The sequence below is a fragment of the Dama dama genome, chromosome 28, assembly GCF_033118175.1.
Source record: "Dama dama isolate Ldn47 chromosome 28, ASM3311817v1, whole genome shotgun sequence".
Lineage (NCBI taxonomy): Eukaryota > Metazoa > Chordata > Mammalia > Artiodactyla > Cervidae > Dama > Dama dama.
The window spans coordinates 55,505,151-55,522,791 of record NC_083708.1 but is presented as its reverse complement, the minus strand read 5'-3'; positions in this window follow the sequence as shown (position 1 = coordinate 55,522,791).

The following is a 17,641-nucleotide window of genomic DNA, read 5'->3' as shown; positions in this document are numbered from 1 at the left end:
TGTGAAGTCAAGAGGGCCTTAGGAAGCATCACTATAAACAAAGCTAGTGGAGGTGATGGAATTCCAGCTGAGCTATTACAAATCTTAAAAGATGATGCTCTGAAAGTTGTGCAGTCAATATGCCAGCAAATTTGAAAATCTCAGCAGTGGCCACAGGGCTGGATAAGGTCAGTTTTCATTCCATTCCCAAAGAAAGGAAATGACAAAGAATGTTCAAACTACCACACAAATGCACTCATCTCACATGCTAGTAAAGTAATGCTCAAAATTCTCCAAGTTGAGGCTTCAACAGTATATGAACCAAGAACTTCCAGATGTTCTAGTGGATTTAGAAAAAGCAGAGGAATCAGGGATCAAATTGCCAACATCCATTGGATCATACAAAAAGCAAGAGAGTTCCAGAAAAACATACAAAAAAAAAAGAGAGAGAGAGAGAGAGTTCCAGAAAAACATCTACTTTTGCTTCACTGACAATGCTAAAGTATTTTATGTTGTGGATCATAACAAACTGTGGAAAATTCTTAAGAGACAGGAATACAAGACCACCTTACCTGCCTTCTGAGAAATGTGTATGCAGGTCAAGAAACAACAGTTAGAACTGGACATGGAAAACTCAGCAGTGGCCGCAGGACTGGAAAAGGTCAGTTTCATTCCAATCCCAAACAAGGCAATGCCAAGGTATGCTCAAACTATCTTACAATTGCACTCATCTCACACACCAGCAAAGTAATGCTCAAAATTCTCCAAGCCAGGCTTCAATAATATGTGAACTGTGAACTACCAGATGTACAAGCTAGATTTAGAAAAGGCAAAGGAACCAGAGATCAAATTACCAGTAGCCACTGGATCATCGAAAAAGCAAGATAATGGCAGAAAAACATCTACTTCTGCTTTATTGATTATGCCTAAAGCCTTTGATTGTGTAGATCACAATAAACTGTGGAAAATTCTTGAAGAGATGGGAATACCAGACCACCTTACCTGCCTTCTGAGAAATCTGTATACAGGTCAAGAAGCAACTGGACATGGAACAATGGACTAGTTCAAAATTGGGAAAGGATTCCATCAAAGCCGTATATTGTCACCCTGTTTAATATGCAGAGTACATAATGCAAATGCTGGGCTGGATGAAGCACAAGCTGGAATCAAAATTTCGGGGAGAAATATCTATAACCTCAGATATGCAGATGGCACTACCCTTATGGCAGAAAGCAAAGAGGAACTAAAGAGCCTCTTGATGAAAATGAAAGAGGAGTGAAAAAGCTGGCTTAAAACTCAACATTCAAAAAATGAAGATCATTGCATCCTGCCCCATCACATTGTGGCAAACAGATGGCAAACAGTGGAAACAGTGAAAGACTTTATTTTCTTAGGCTCCAAAATCACTGCAGATGGTGACTGCAGTCATGAAATTAAATGATGTTTGCTCCTTGGAATAAAAGCTATGAAAAACTTAGCATATTAAAAAGCAGAAACATTACTTTACTGACATAAGTCCTTATAATCAAAGCTATGGCTTTTCCAATAGTCATGTCTGGATGTGAGAGATGCAATGTAAAGAAAGCTGAGTGACAAAGAATTGATGCTTTTGAGCTGTGATAGTGGAGAAGACTCTTGAGAGTCCCTTGGACTGCAAGGAGATCCAACCAGTCCATCCTAAAGGAGATCAGTCCTGAATATTCATTGAGAGCACTGACGCTGAAGTTGAAACTCCAATACTTTGACCATCTTATGTGAAGAACTGACTCATTGGAAAAGACCCTGATGCTGGGTTAGATTGAAGGCGGGAGGAGATGGGGACGACAGAGGATGAGATGGTTGGATGGCATCACCAACTCAATGGACATGAGTTTGAGCAAGCTCCGGGAGATGGTGATGGACATGGAAGCCAGGCGTGCTGCAGTCCATGTGGCTGCAGAGTTGTATATGACCAAATGACTGAAATGGACTGAACTGAATTGGTGGGACTGCAACATATGGCATAGGGAATATAACCAATAATATCATATTGGTAATAACGTGTATGATTACACATGGTAACTAGACTTAGAGTAGTGGTCACTTTATAACGTATAAAAATATTGAATCATGATTTTGTATACCTGAAACTAACATAATATTGCAAGTCAATTATACTTTAATTGAATAAAATAAAATAAGGTGGAAAGATTATTGTAGAGGAATACTGAGCAAATGAATAAGATGAATGAAAGTGGATGGTCATTTTCTGGTTGGCTCAATTTTTTTTTTTTTTGGTTGGCACAATTTTTGATTTTACTAACCTGAAGGATAAGACACAGGTAGAGTTTAGATGGGAGGCAGTGATATTAAGGGCAGAGTGCAAGATGGGTCACCCCTAGGGATAGCATAATTTTCAAGCACCTTCTTTGATGGCCAAGTATAGCATCAGGTCTCACTTTGTCTAAGTGTCCCTTTTTTTCTGGTTTGGTTAAGCTTCTACTGTATTCTTTCTATAGATCATACATGCCAGGATTTCATTACTTCCTATGTTTAAATTCAAACTCTATGGAAATGGTTTATATTTGATTTGTTCCCCCTTTGAGAACAAACCTTTCCCAATAAATGTCTGAAGAAGTTTTTTACATTATTTTCTAGAAACAATATCATCTTGTGTTAAAATCATATGAATTTGTCTGTTTCCTTGATCTTTGAACAGTCCTTTCGGCCTGATAAGCTATTTTCTGTTGTCTTTGTTGTACTATATTAATTCTGAAATGTGCATTTCACTCTCTCTGACAGGAAGAATTCCTATTTTAGTTAAATTTTAAAAACGCATTTTCTCCATTGTACTAAATCATGACAATCATTTGACATTACTTCTTTTAATATTCTTTTGGCATTAGTAGTTCAGATATTTCACCATTTAATTACTTCATCTCTTCTATCATGAAGATTAGACTTGCTGTACTGAATGGTTTCACTGTTTTCTCCAAGGAAAACCAAAAACTGCACTGAGTTAGGTTGGTGCAATAAGATCTCAAGTTGCTAAAATTCTTTATTATTTATTTTGCTATCATTATTGACTATAATACTAACACTTTTTTTAAGGCTTCAATTTGGGAAAACCATCAGGAAACACTATATGATAAAACTAAGATAATCATAGACATAAGAAAGCAAATTAAAACTTCTGAATTGAAAAAGAAATGAAACACATGTAAATCCATGGCTGATTCATGTCAATGTATGGCAAAAACGACTACAATATTGTAAAGTATTAGCCTCCAACTAATAAAAATAAATGGAAAAAAAATGAAGAAGAAATGACAGCTGTACTCAAGGTAAAAAAATAAATATGATAAAAATACAACAAGAAAAAATATCCATCTGAAAAATCTGATTAGCTTACTTCACTGATTTTAAAAATGTTCTGTTCAGTTCAGTCCCTCAGTCGTGTCCGACTCTTTGTGACCCCCATGAACCGCAGCACGCCAGGCCTTGCTGTCCATCATCAACTCCCGGAGTTTACCCAAACTCATGTGCGTTAAGTTTGTGATGCCATCCAACCATCTCATCCTCTGTCGTCCCCTTCTCCTCCTGCCTTCAATCTTTCCCAACATCAGGGTCTTTTCAGGTAAGTCAGTTCTTCGCATCAGGTTGGCCACCTGATTGGAATTTCAGCTTCAACATCAGTCCTTCCAATGAACATTCAGGACTGATTTCCTTTAGGATGGACGGGTTGGATCTCCTTGCAGTCCAAGGGACTCTCAAGAGTCTTCTCCAATATCACAGTTCAAAAACATCAATTCTTTGGCACTCAGCTTTCTTTGTAGTCCAACTCTCACATCCATACATGACCACTGGAAAAACCATAGCCTTGACTAGACAGACCTCTGTTGGCAAAGTAACGTCCCTGCTTTTTAATATGCTGTCTAGGTTGGTGATAACTTTCCTTTCAAGGAATAAGCATCTTTTAATTTCATGGCTGCAATCACCATCTGCAGTAATTTTGGAGCCCAGAAAAATAAAGTCAGCCACTGTTTACACTGTTTCCCTATCTATTTGCCATGAAGTACTGGGACCAGATGCCATGATCTTTCTTTTCTGAATGTTGAGCTTTAAGCCAACTTTTTCACTCTCCTCTTTCACTTTCATCAAGAGGCTCTTTATTCAATTATTCTCTATTACCTAAAGCAGTTGTCTGTATATCTCTTTTTCTATCATATATCTGCCTTAGTAGAACAGTATTGGATAAGCACATCCATTGTATACATAGTTTATATTTAAATTGTAGTAATACATTATTCTACCCATATATTCTATACAATTATGTATATATATAATATAGGGATTCCTAAAGGATAAGAGAAAATATATAAATGAAAGTCTTTTGTTTTTCCTACATTCTAGGGGTTCATCTTGTATAACTTAGCACATATTCAGTCTCCTGTGGCAACTATGAACCTAGACCATGGGTCAACATCTATGGCCTGCAGATAAAATCAAATGTGACATTTTTAATAAATAAAGTTTTACTGAAACACATGCACATTTGTTTACATATTGTCAGTGACTGCTTTCATACTACAATAATGAGTACCTAACAAACGCCCAGATGGTCCACAAAGCCCTGACCTATCTTTTATGTATTGTTTTCCTACCAATAACACTCAGTCTCCAAATATCTGGAGCTCCTGTCTGAGAATATTCCTCATTGTTTTTTACAGTATATCATATGTTTTCACACAACTTCAGCTTTAAGCATGTTTTTCCCTTTGCTTAAAATTCCTTAGTGGAGGTCTTTTGTTTAGTTCTTTATATAGCGTTCCTTACTTTTTTTCTGTTAAGTTCCTCCTCCTTGTGAGCTCTATGGCATTATAAATTGTGGGTAATAAACTTTAGTCTCTGTGGTTAAAAATAAGAGCCAAGCAAAGCAAATGTAACTCTGTATCCAAACTTTGAATCACAAGTAGATACTCCAAGAAAATGCAATTGGAGTATTTTTTTTTTTTTTCCCAATGGTAGTGTGCCCTTAGAAGGGTTCACAAAACTCACTATAGAGATTCTTGGAAATGTCTTTATTTGCATCATTCACCTGGTCTGGTCATTTTAGGTCTTCCTTTGATTTTGTAAAATATGTAATATTTTTCTAATTTATTTGCTTTTGCTTAAGCTAACCGTGATCTAACATTATTTGTAAAATGTGAACAAGTCTATCAGTATCTCTTTTGCTGATTAGAAACTGTCCACATTCTTTCAAGGAAAGTTTTTAAGTTATTAATTATTAAAACAAATATTTAACACATTCAGCTTGTCATATAATTAAATCATGTCTATAAAAATTAGGACCAACTGTAAGTTACAGAGACTCTAAACAATTTTCTTTTCAGCAACTATTTGATTCCACTACACTTTGAGAAAGGATACTGGCATAGTTTCCAGTGGCCCAGTGTAAAAATCTGCCTGCAGTGCAGGAGACGCAGGAGACTTGAGTTATATCCCTGGGTCGGGAAGATCCCATGGAGAAGAAAATGGCAAACCCAGTAGGTATTCTTGCCTGGAAAATCGCATGGACAGAGAAGCCTGGTGGACTGCAGTCCATGTGATCACAAAGAGTTGGATATGAATGAGCATGCATGTACATTGTAATGGTCAATATTAGTATAGTTGTGAAACCCATTTATCATGCATAACATTGGATTCAGAGACTGACTGGAGGTGAGTAATGAGAAAAAAGAAATAGTACATATTTTTGAAAGAGAATTTAGCAAATGAAAATGTTCGTAATCTTAAGAAATTTATATTTAAACAGAAGAAATCAGCAACCTTTTTCTATAAAAGGCATTTGATAAACATGCTCAGTTTTGCAGGCCATGTAGTTTCTGTAGCCACTAAACAACTCTGCCATTGTAGGACAGTAGCAGGCCACATATGAACAAGCATGGTCATGTTCCAATAAAACTTTATTTATAAAAACAGACATAGTTAGCTGACCTGGTATATAGACTGGAGTTTATGCATATAATACTTTGGCCACCTGATACAAAGAACTCAATGGAAAAGACCCTGATGCTGGGACAGATTATTGAAGGCAGGAGGAGAAGGGGACAACAGAGATGGTTGGATGGTATCACCAACTCAATGGACATGTTTGAGCAAGATCCGGGAGTTGGTGATGGACAAAGAAGACTGGCATGCTGCAGTCCATGGGGTGGCAAATAATCGGACGTGAACATGACTGAGCAAGTGAACTGAACTGAAATGATAGGTCTGTCACTGTTTCCGTGACATGTAGTCATGTATCGATGTGAGAGTTGGACCATAAAAAAGCGGAGCACCAAAGAATTGATGCTTTTGAACTGTGGTGGTGGAGAAGACTCTTGAGAGTCCCACGGACTGCAAGTAGATCCAATCAGTACATCCTAAAGGAGATCAGTCCTGAATATTCATTGGAGGGACTGATGCTGAAGCTGAAACTCCAATACGTTGGCCACCTGATGCAAAGAACTGACTCATTGGAAAAAACCCTAATGCTGGCAAAGATTGAAGGCAGGAGGAGAAGGGGACAACAGAGGATGAGATAATTGGATGGCATCACTGACTCAATGGACATGAGTTTGAGTAGGCTCTGGGAGTTGATGATGGACAGAGAAGCCTGGCGTACTGCAGTCCATGGGGTCACAAAGAGTGGGACATGACTGAGTGACTGAACTGAACTGATAGGCATCTATACCTGAGGTTTCAACTGTCTTGCATGGTTTTAAAATGATTATAGCTCATTTATTGATTGGTTGAATGCATATTTTTGAGCCCATATTTTAAATCAGGGGCTTCACTGATGGCTCAGATGGTAAAAAATCTAGCTGCAATGTGGAAGATCTGGGTTCGAACCCTGGGTTGGGAAGATCCCTTGGAGGAGGGCATGGCAACCCACTAGAGTATTCTTCCCTGCAGAACCCCATGGACAAAGGAGCCTAGGAGGCTGCAGTCCATGGGGTCGCAAAGTCAGACACAACTGAGCAACTAAGCAGAGCACATTCTGAATCAGGAAAAATATGCAAACTCACAACTGCTTTTCCATATTTCTAAAGGCAAAAAAGTACATTGCTCAATTTAAAGCAATTCCTCAGATTAGGTACTGGAGAAAGAGCTTTTTAGATTCCAAATGTACATACATAACAGATGATCTGATGGCAACAGAAATCTGTGTTTGGATTTATCTTCTGTTAGTTTGAGGGACTGTGTCCCAGAATCTATGCTCAGATTCACTTTAACAACCAAGCCCAGGAACTCCTTCTCCTTTATTAGTGATTTACTTTGCTTGTGTCATGATTTGTTGGCTTTTATATTGTAATAGAAATATGAATATATATTCATATTTAGAGTTAATACATTTTTTGTGCAGTACCATCTTGAAATGTACTATCATTAACTCCATCATGGTTTCATAGTTGATAGTCTTTATGGAGCTAAGAAAAAATTCATTGCATATGAACCTTGAAATTTGTTTAAAACTCTGGATTTTGCGGCTATGTTTTGAGAATGTTTCTTCCATTAGACTTACTTTTATGTGATAATCTTACTGTTCAAATTGTGAATTAAATATACTTGGAAAGTGCTATATTAAGGCTCAAAATGGGGAAGGAGTAATTGTTTTCATCTCCAATTCAGAACCCCTTATCAAGACTATAAGTAAACAAAGAGGTTACAGCTTTTAGGTAGTCAAAAAATGGAAGCTTCTCCATTGAACATGTGGATAAAGTTTCATCTTGTTTTAAAGATAATCTTGTAGTTGTAGTTGTGTTTCACTTATTGAGTACATTTTCTTGATGCTTTCTACTATCATTATCTTCCTGACAAAAAAGTTCCCCATCCCTGTTTTTTACCCTGCATTGCACCTTATTGATTTGCTGTCCTTGGGCAGTTTTTATATGTATAGTTTACAAATTCTCAATTCATCATACTGTCTTGTTGGGCTTACAGCTTTAATATTTTAAAGACAATCCTTGTTCCCAGTTTTTGAAAAAAGTAGTTATCCATATGAGCTACTGGGATTCAACCCTGTCATCTAAATGTTTATCTGTCTCCTCTGCTTGGCATAGAGATCAGAGTCATTGCTAAAAGAAAAAATGATATGCCTTCTCTTGTGAAAAATGCCATTAATTGCCCTCTAGAATTTCCTGTCAGGTGTAAATAAAAGCAGATAAAATTGAAAAATGCACTGTAATGGCTCTCCTTCATCTTAGAAATAACCTAATTGTGCTTTAGTATTCCTCAGTTGCCTTCATTATTCATATTTCATATATTTAAAAACTTTCATATGAAAACAATCACTATGAAAAAAAAAATTTAGTCTATCTGTAACATTCCTTTTTTCACAAGTTCTAAAACAAAAATTTCCTCTACGTCAAAAAGGGAGAGAAAAGCCACTGCATTAGCCCAGAAAATAAACTGTACAATTATAGTTTATTGCTCTGAAAAGTAAAACAAATGCTGAATTCACTTAAAAATAACACATGTAGCCACCTTCGTAGTCTCGCTTCTTACAGGGGGATAAAATTTAGTTATTATTGATACCACATGAATGGGCAATTAGAACCTGTTAAGGAAAACCCCCAAAATGGTTGTGACCATGCTCATATAATACTGCAAATAGCTTCTAATTGCATAGCTTACATTCAGGTTAATTGTGGTACAGACATTGGTTTTGCTGCTCCACTGTGAAGTTGGCACCTATAGTAAACATTGCATAGTTCAAGATTAAGTGTTACTTAATACTCACCTTAGATTCAAAATGACTCAATACGGGTTGATTAAATGTTTCTCTAGTATCTTAAGCTTCACGGTTTTTAGGAAGAAATATTTTTTTTCTCATTTTAATGTAATTATGAATATTGTTTTAACCCCAAAATATTGGGCACTTGAGGGGAAAATTATAAAAATATTACTCAAGAGATATGTTTCTTTCAAAAAAACTAATGAAACATTAGAAATAAGGATCTGAATGCTAAGAAAATATATAGAAATACTTGATTGTAATTGTTAGATCCAAAGGCTTTTATGCTTTTAACAGGAGGGTCACTGTAGACCTACTGACTGTGGATAAGAGAAAACTTAGCTAAGAGTGGAGTGCATAGTAGACACAAAATATTTGATTACATTCATTTTTGTTATTTGTGTCTCAAAATGCTTTAATTTCAAATTTTTAAAACTGGAAAGAAAACTAAACCCATTCATTTTACAGAGGACTTCCCTGGAGACTCAGACAGTAAAGCGTCTGCCTACAATGTGGGAGACCCGGGTTCTATCCCTGGGTCAGGACATCCCCTGGAGAAGGAAATGGCAACCCACTCCAGTACTCTTGCCTGGAAAATCCCATGGATGGAGGAACATGGTACGCTAAAGTCCATGGGGTCGCAAAGAGTCGGACACGACTGAGCGACTTCACTTTTATTTTACAGAAGAAATTGTGTCTCAGACAGTTTAAATAGCATCAGAGAATTAAGAACAATCATTTACCAGGGGGAGATCTGGATAAAACTTGTTTGACTTTAGGATTGTGGGCTTCATAATTATTTCAAGAAGAGATTATGTATTTAGGATGGAATATATGTTATTTCTATTTATTGGAGAAATGTGTGTGAGTGTGTGCAGCTGGAGTGGGCACAGTAGAAGCTTACTCAGCTATCCTGGAAACCAAACTCCTCTCATTCAATCACCAATGAAATGTTCAGGCAAATGAACACATGTAAAGCATATATAAGTTATAAAGCAAACACTTCAAAGAATACTATCTCCCCAAGTTTCAGTATGTAACTATTTGATGATGTCCCTTGAGATTGTTTAGATTTCAATTTAAGTCATTCATAATTCAACACCTTTACAATTCCACACAGACACAGGTATCACAGTTCACTTCCTGTAATAGGTGCAAGTGAATCAAAGTGAATGTGAAAGTGAAGTATGAAAGAATAAAATACGTAATACGATAATGCAGAAGAATACAAATTCTGATGATGTGTGTGTTGTAAATAACCTGTAGGTAATTAGCAGCTAAGTCAAACAGGAGAAACATAACCTTTGGCTATTTGACACAAAGTAAAATCTTTAAATTTGAAAGTAGCACAGTAACTTCTCATAATAACATGATTGTAGATCTTATGCTATTTCATACATCTCTGGTGGAATGCCCCATAATGTCTCCAGATTAAACATGTGAATTTATCCTTAACCTTCTAAGAGAAATTTCAAGTTTTAATGGACTCATACTTTAAACATTTTTTAGCCTTTTACTGTAATAGCCAATGTTTTCATCATGGCAATTTCACACAAATTTCATACATGCGTACATATATCAGTGACAGGCTTCTGTAAGTTTTGCAGCATGTCGCAATAGCTTCCTTTATCCTAACTTGCCAGGATTAAATCTATTCTGTGGGATTAACCAAGAAGAATCCTTATTGAGCATTTTTGTCTCTTTATGGCTTGGACAGAGGAGCCTGGTGGGCTATAGTCCATGGGGCTGGAAAGAGTAGGACACACCTGAGCACACACACAAACACACGCCGATGCATGTTCAGGGGCACTGTGCTTTCTTCAGTTCAGTTCAGTCGCTCAGTCGTGTCCGACTCTTTGCAACCCCATGAATCGCAGCACACCAGGCCTCCCTGTCCATCACCAACTTCCGGAGTTTAGTCAACTCACGTCCATCGAGTCGGTGATACCATCCATCCATCTCATCCTCTGTCGCCCCCTTCTCCTCCTGCCCCCAAATCCCTCCCAGCATCAGGGTCTTTTCCAATGAGTCAACTGTTCGCATGAGGTGGCCAAAGTATTGGAGTTTCAGCTTCAGCATCAGTCCTTCCAATGCACACCCAGGACTGATCTCCTTTAGAATGGACTGGTTGGATCTCCTTGCAGTCCAAGGGACTCTCAAGAGTCTTCTCCAACACACAGTTCAAAAGCATGAATTCTCTGGGGCTCAGCTTTCTTCACAGTCCAGCTCTCGCATCCACACATGACCACTGGAAAAACCATAGCCTTGACTGTGCTTTCTACCATGTCTCAGTTGGTTAAATTAATACCACAGAGTTTAAGCCCAACTCCAAGTCCAAATATATGAGAGCTGCTTAAACATTAAGTGCATTTTCTTTGTAGAAAATGCATTAAAAGAAATTTCACACTAGTGCTCTTGAAATACCTATAAATTTTCTGAATTTATTCTCCTCATTAAGTAACAATTATTGGACTTCCTTTATAAAATTTTATTTCCCTATACTGTAAGACTGAGAATGAATACAAAGGCTCTTTCAATTATTCATAACTTATTAGTTTATTTAATATTACTAGAACCTTAGAAATGTGGCAAACAGAAATGGTGAGCTTCAGTTGACTTGTGATTGCATTTTCAAGGAGGGCCAATAGGCTTTATTGTTGGAATTGTTGTGAGAGAAACGGGGGGAAAGGAGTAGGTGACATCATTCGCCTGAACCGGCAGAATGCAGATGTCAGTGACCGAGATGAAGAAATCGAGAAACAGAGGCGTTATGAAAAGAGGTCTCAAGTTTGATTTTAGGCTGGTTCACTGTGAGCTATCTATTATACACCCAATTACACATGCCAATTAAGTGCTTAGACATGTGGGTTTAGAATTAAGGGGAGAGGTCTGGCCTACGGAAATGAAGTTGGGAGCTTTCAGCCTAGACGTTAAATGCAGTAAGGGAGAGTGCTGCCTGTTGGGTAAAATATGCTCCCTGCTGGGTAAACATAGGGGTGGGATATGTGTTTACTTATATGTGGATAAAATTTTTAGAAATATACATAATACACATGCATAAAAATCTACATACAGAAATCTATTTAACAGTATGCCACTTGCTGATGGGGTGGAACCAGACAAGGAATGGAGGGAGACACTGATGGTGTATCGTCCGTCTTAAAAAATAACAAGCATGTTATCAAAGATCCCATTAATTTAAAATAAAATAACTCTAATGAAAACTTGAGACACAAACTATTACAAACAAGAAAGAATAAAAAAATAAAACATTTTTAAATGAATCCTCTGTTATAATTATTTTGAGGATTATATTTACTTAAAATTACTTTGTATACAGTAAATCAAGCATCATTTACTATAAATTCACATTGTTTAGAGCTACTTCAAGGCTTCCCCAGTGAATCTGAGTGCAATGCAGGAGCCCCAGGAAACATGGGTTTGATCCCTGGGGCAGGAAGATCCCCTGGAAGAGGAAATGGCAACCCACTCCAGTATTCTTGCCTGAAAAATCCCATGGACAGAGAAGCCTTGTGGGTTATGGTTCATAGGGTCACAAAGAGTCGGACACGACTGAGCGTGGACATGGATAGAAAACTACTTCAAAAGACTCTCGAATGATATATAATACCTTTAATCAAGTCACTCTAGTCAGATGTTTAATAATGGTATTTCTTTAGTTTTATAGCTGTGAATTAAAAAAAAAAAAAACCCAAACTTACTTTAAAAAAATAAAATAAATCTCAACTCAGATAGTTTCAGACAACCTAGTCCTGCTGCTCAAGAAGTCATCACAGATGTTTTTCTTGGCCTCCTGATTTTTTTTTCTTTTCCAGGTGAGGTCTTTCCTTTTTCCATTTGTTGGTGAAGATGGCTTCTGGTCTCTCTAGGCTTCCATGGTTCTTCTTATCAGTGAACTTAGGAGGAGAGTATCTTTTTCTATATAGTTTTGGCAAAACTGGCAAAAACGAGCCACTATACCCAAGCCTGAGTCAGAGTCTGTGTTCTGAAATGAGGTGTACTCTGATTCAAAAACTAGAATTCATTGCAAATTTTGAGACTAGAGAAACAATTTTTCCCCAAGAAAATGCAAGAAAGAAGCCAAAAAGCTAATGACCACTATAGATATCTTCTTATCATCCAGTCTGTACAAATGCCTATCTTAATAGTAATATACAGTATACCATAGCAGCAGAATAAATGTTCAATTTTTACTTCCTCTCATTACTTTTTTCAGACATCCATGTTTAAGAGGAAAGGAATGAGGAAATATTTTTCCCAAGGCAGTGTATGTTAATTCACTGAATGTCAAGACAATAGGGTTTATATTTTATCTGCTTAACTACTGGATATGAATGGAGGTTCATGAACAGGGAAAATAAGGCCATTATAATGTTTGAAATGATTATACTCATAAATTTAAATGATATGTGTGGTTGAGGTACAGAGAACACAAATAGGACTTTGTACTCAGAACGTGAGGTAGAAAATCCAGGTTTAAGATTGTTGTAGTAGAAATGGAGATGAATAACTTTTCTTTTCTCTCTGGAAGAAAGATTTAACCACACGTGGATTCAAATGTAACCAATTCAAACATGTTCACATAACCTTCTTAAGTGAAATGAAGCAGCTTTCATTTCAAAGAGCCAAAGGCAATAGGCTTATATTTGCAACAATCACCATAACAAAACATTTTTCCAGTGGAGCCATACTTTAAAGAATGACTCATATATTCTTTCTATAATGGATACTGCCCCTTTAAGTAGCAGGAAACAGCTTTAGAGGATAATAGTTGTTATTATGATTGTCAATCTATCCCAGATCTGCTATTCTGTATTTTGTTGCTTATAGTCATAAATAGTACTTTCAGTGTGAGAATTTTATCTCAAGCCAGAGTGTCAAATCACTGATGAATAGGAAAAGGATGATATCTGTGTGTGTGTGTGTGTGTGTGTGTGTGTGTGCGTGTGTGTGGAGAGAAAATAGAGAGAATGAAAGCACTTGATGCCAAAAAGGAAGAAAATTATGCTATAGACCCTTAAATCAATATAATAGTATATACTTTAAATTAACTTCTTAAAATCAATTAACTGATAATTGCCTTTTACTGTTTAATTAGAAAAATATGTCAAACCAGTATACGGAGAATACATGGGATCACAGCATGCGCTACCACATCTTTGAAATATCTCATTTCTATTATTTGTCAGTAATGCCTTTGAAAACATGTATCTGACTGTGTAGGATTAGGCACCATTTTAATGGATCTGAAACTATCACCTCAAGCTTACATGTATATCTCTATTAATTTCTTATTAGTTTGTTGACTAAACAACAGTTAAAGGCTCAAAAGCCTTTAGATTTCTTTTGAGTAGTTTATAATTTTTTAACTCCAAGCATGCATTTAATTTCCTTGTGTTGGTTAATTCATCTGTTAAATGGGCCTCTCCATATTTACAAAGTATTATTTGAGATGTTACATCAACAAAAGTGCCATGAAGCATCATGCTCAATGTTTCAGAAATATGAAATTGTCATAAACGGAAAGTCAGCTTATTTTATTTAAGGATGAGTCTCTGGTTCATCTCAGGAAACTCTTTGCCTAATCATGAGTTTGTCATCCAATAATGAACAAGTTCTCTGAATGGCTGATTTACTTCTCATACATCATCTAGGGTGAGATCTTATTTTAAGAACTCAGTGTCAACATAATATTGTTCTTCCAGATGTTATTTCAAGAAATAAGAAAAAAATTTGAGCATTTTTTCTAATGAAGTGATATTTATGCCACTGGGCAGCTGAAAGAACAAAATACTCCTCAGGAAATAAATAATATAAATGCCAAAAAATACATTGCTCTGAACATAAGTTGATGAAGGAAACATTAGCGTTAGAAAAGATTACATAATTAACAATGAAAATTAAGGAAATTATAGAGGATCTGGGCAAAGCTATTCTACAGAGAAAATTAGAACGGGGTATGAAGCAAAAATGACTTGGTAAAATCTTCATGCCCCTTTACTGTCTATATTAGTAGGAAGAAGTTTAGTAATCTGAATCTTTGTCGCCAAAACTGGAAAAGTGGGGTAAAAAGCATATCAGAGAGTCCTTTAAGAGTTAAAAAGTAATGGTAAGCAGGGACTCCGCTGGCGGTCCAGGGGTTAAGACTATGCTCTTCCAGGGCAGAGGGTGTGGGTTCAATCCCGGGGTGCGTACATGTCATTGCAAAAAAAAAAGGTAAATTATAAATGAATAAAACATTTTTTTTAAAAAAGTAGTGGTAAGCATAAGCAAATTGCTAAACACATTGTCTAGAACATTATAGCAGCTTACTAATGGTGTGTTCAACCTTCCCTAGTGGCTCAGCTGGTAAAGAATTCGCCTGCAACTTTCACTTTACAAGGGTTAGTTCTCTTTACCTATAGAAGAGAAATAAGCAAATAACATGAAGATTATAACAAGTGAGAAGGATTTCAGGTTTTGGTATACACATTTTTAAAGGGCTCTAGTGGAGGAATTATCAGACTTGAATTCTAGTCTCAAATACGGTAGCCATCTGCTCTCTTCAGTTTTCATAACTAAAAAGAGAAAGTTGGCTAACTTAACACTAAGAAACTTATAATTTCTAATATTGATGACTGGGTGACTATTGGTATGTTTTTTGGCTTTATTAATACAGACTATTAGTCTATTTCCTAATGCTTGCAAAAAATTTAATAACTTAGAAAATAACTTAAGTTTGGGTGAAATGAGTTCTCCAATTTAGCATCCTTTGTTGTGGATTTGATGACTAACTTTGATATAATAGCTGTAGAAAATACAAAATAAAATTCAACTGTTCAGGAATCATGCAAAAATAAGAATAAAATCAGTACATCAGTAAAATTTGTACATAAAAGGTAGAAACTGATGTACCTTTGAGACACTATAGAATCATGCAGCTAGTAAAAACAGAAATAACAAAATCAAAAGTTCAATAATGTTGGGCACTCAATAATACTGGGTACTGGTTCTAGTTTCCATAATGATTATTAGACTGTGGGTTTTGACTTTGTTTATTAATATAGTTCACAGTTGGTGGGGTAGTGTTGTTTTTTTTTTTTTTTCCCACTTTTACTTTAAAATTATCAATACTTTTGAGGAGAATTTAGAAAAAGTCTATCTCTAGGAAACCAAAGATATCAATTCTAGTTAGAATTTCTCCCACCATCATTGTATGCCTATTTTCTTTTTGTGTTCTAATCTATAAACCTCAAATGTCTAACTCATTCAGTTTGAAAACTGATTTTTGCTATAAACAAGTCTTACAGATGATTTTTTAAATTCATTTTGATCACTATTTGCAGAGGACTCAATAATTTCTAACTCTCTTCTACTAAATCAACCTGTTTATGAGTAATGCTTACAGTAATTAAAAAGTACCATGGCCCAGTGATTTAGTAGGCATGGCATGAAGCAACATTCTTCAGTAGCGTGAATCTTTCCACATGTGAACATGCGTCAGTGCTCATGGTAGGAACATGTGCAGAAGATGCACTATAGAGATAAACGTTTCAACTCTCTTTGACCCTGAAGCAAAATAAATGAGAGTAATAAACTTCACCCCTTTGAGTTTTGCCTTGTTATCAAATATTTCCCAAATCAAGAAGCCAATAAAAGTGAAAGAGTCTGTCAGGGGATAAACAACAAAAAATACTTCCTAGTGTTTTCCCCCAAGCATTTTAAGAAAACTTCAATTCTAGATGTATGAATGAAATTACTTCTAAAAATCAGAAAATTTTATCAGCTCAGAAATAAGTGAACATCTTTAGCAGGAAGTTAGGCTTCTATCCTCACAAAAAAATAATATTATGTCATTTCATGGGTTTTCCCTGCCTCGTTATAAATTGAGGGAAAATTTTTGACATAGTTTCTCATGTTTTACTTTAAGTCAATTAGATTCACATTAAAAAAAAATACAAGATTGAAATGGTCCTAGGGAGACTCAACACTTCCCCTCATTAAATGGGTGAAGATCATTGCTGAAGAATCTTCATCACAGTTTTAGTGGATTGTAGGTGATCAAAAAGTTAATGCTTATTGAATAAGTGAAAGGATCAAAGTCATAACCCAGGACCTACTCCACTGCTTAAATGCTACCCTGGCCTTGGGGTGGACTTTCTCCCTTTGAAGTCCTTCGACAGCTATTTCAGTCACTATTTAACTGAGATTTTGATTCCCTTGGGCCTCACTCTCCTCCACTCACACTTCTCTCCTACTTATTAAACCAACTCACAGGCTAGAGACTGTGGTTCAAGAAATATATAAACTTATGCATATGGCCTTCATCTTCATTTAAAAATGCCTTATCATCTCTCCTTAACACTTGCTTGTATTTTTGTATCACCTTTCCAAATGTGTCCCATTTCAATCCTCATATAAAGGAAAAACAGACCTTCAATTTCCCTTGCCACTTCACCTTTCCCCCCAGTCTTTATGAATCTACATCTGACACACCCATTATCAGAGGATGACGTGGTCCACACACTGAGGCTTATTCCCTTCAAGTCTCCTTCAGAATTCTGCTGCATGACGGATGACCCCATGTCCCCATCTTCAGTTCCTCTCTCCTCTGGATCCATCCCCTCAACTTTTTTTTTTTTCATCTCTCAACCTTTTATTGATTACCTATTTCATTTCTTATTTCCTCCAGTTGAGATTATCCACTGGCTTCTCCTGGTTTTTCCTCAATAATTAGCTGCCTTTTCTACATATATATCTGTACCTACTTTTCATTTTTTAAATGGAGGTGTCCTTAAGCTTGTAGGGAAAGGCCTATTTTATCTTTCTTTTAAAAGCTCCCCCTTAGTAATCTTATCCTAAAATCATAGCTTTATTTATCTTTACTTTATGGGGGATTTCCTA